The sequence below is a fragment of the Grammomys surdaster genome, unplaced genomic scaffold (genome assembly GCF_004785775.1).
Source record: "Grammomys surdaster isolate TR1022 unplaced genomic scaffold, NIH_TR_1.0 126189, whole genome shotgun sequence".
In the NCBI taxonomy this organism is placed as follows: domain Eukaryota; kingdom Metazoa; phylum Chordata; class Mammalia; order Rodentia; family Muridae; genus Grammomys; species Grammomys surdaster.
In genome coordinates this window covers 7,607,236-7,609,079 of record NW_021620995.1, presented here as the reverse complement: position 1 = coordinate 7,609,079, position 1,844 = coordinate 7,607,236, and positions in this window count along the sequence as shown.

Below are 1,844 nucleotides of genomic sequence, written 5' to 3'. Positions count from 1 at the left end.
TAGGGAGTGAGATGGAGTTCTTACCAGCTGCTCTGAGTGCAGTGGCTTCTGGATGACTCAGGATTCAGTTTCTCCACAGGACGGGAGCAGACTGACTCTGTGTCTGCTCCAGCCCGGAGGCGCATAAAATGTCTTTAAAGCTTAGGAATTGAGATTAAATTGAGAACATGTGAATAAAAGCACATTGAAAACTGAAAGTTCTTGCTATTATTAGTCTAGAGTACATTGATTTTAGCTTCAAGGTAACATGTTTACTTAGGCTCCAATACTACCATTGCAATTACCAACATGAAATAACTTCAAGGCACATGGATATTTTTAAAAAAGGACAAATAATTAAAATTCATTTGAGCCTAAAATTTTTCAGACTATGTTGAAAGAGTAAATGATAGGCTCAGCAAATATTTCTGTTGTTTTGTGAATTTTCTGTCATCAGCTTGAATGTTTTGCATTCATGTACAATTATAGTAAAATACATCTACATTAAAAAACTTATACCTAACAAATTCTATTATATTAAGGATGATTTTTTACCATTAAAGGTGTGAAAAACAGTTATCAGCATATGAAAGAACATGTATTAAGAAGGTAGACTATTTCAGCAAAACTATTATACATATTTTTGTACAAATAGAGGAATTATTTAAAATGTTTTAAATTTTATGTCTATTGAAATTTAAAATAATTTGTTCTATTATTTTGATGTTAGTTTTGGAGATTTATGTTTGTTACTTTAGACATTAGTAAACAAAGCCATGTAGCCATGTGTATTACATGTGTGCATGTTATTATTGCGTGTATATACACACATTTTCCTTTAAGATTGTTCTTCAATAATATCTTAGAGTTTTCTTAGAGCATTTTATTTTTGTAAATAATGGAATAAAGCTGTGTTTTTCTTTCGGAAGTCCTACATACTCATAGCATTATTAGTCTTTATTTCCAATTTAAATATACACCAAATTAAAATTTAAAGGTAGTAATATGGAATTGAAGAAATGAATACTTATTATTTTGTGAACAATTTATACTCAAATGTTAAAACAAATTTATAAAATTATTCAACAATTAATAAGATTTTAGGACATCAAGTATGTTGGATGGTGGGCCGTGATAAGCAGCTGGACGCCAGGTAGAGCACAAGTCTCAAACCCTGGACCCTAATCGGACAGCAGGTGCTTGGCTCTACTCCTGGGCCCTGGTTCTTTTCATTTAGCTTCAGCCCTCCACAGCCCCTCCAACAGAGAGGTCTATACTCATCATTCAAGAGGAACAGTGACTCAGGCTTTTCCACATATAGATGAGGTATCTCCAAGCTCTCAGACTAAGCCAATAGGCGTTACCTGCTGCCAGACCCTAAGTCACCCCAAAGGTGACTATAAGGGCTCTATTTGAGAGAAGTACAGCTGTGGGAGAATCATCCTGGTGCCTGAGAGTTTCCATCACAAGAGCTGCAACACTTGAAAAGAGATCTACTCTTCTGAAGCACCTTCAGAACCCTCTACTCCCTGCTAGCTTAGCACAGCCTGTACTGTCTCAGCACTGAGAGACAGGTGCAGCACGTTGGGGTAACTGGGTAGTGACAGCAGAGACTGAGACATAGGCAGAGGCAGCAGTGGAGGCAGTGGAACCAATTACCCCTCCCTGCTTGCACTCTGTCCCCTTGGCCCAGACCCTAGCACCAGGCTGGGCTGGAGATCATTGTGGGATGCCCTCCGGAAGTGGGACTCACACAAATATACTACATTCTATATTTTTTATAATGTGCAACTATAAGGGGATTGTATGTGATAAGGGAAATATTGTTTTTTGTGTGATAGTATTCCCCTAAAGTTTTCATTCTT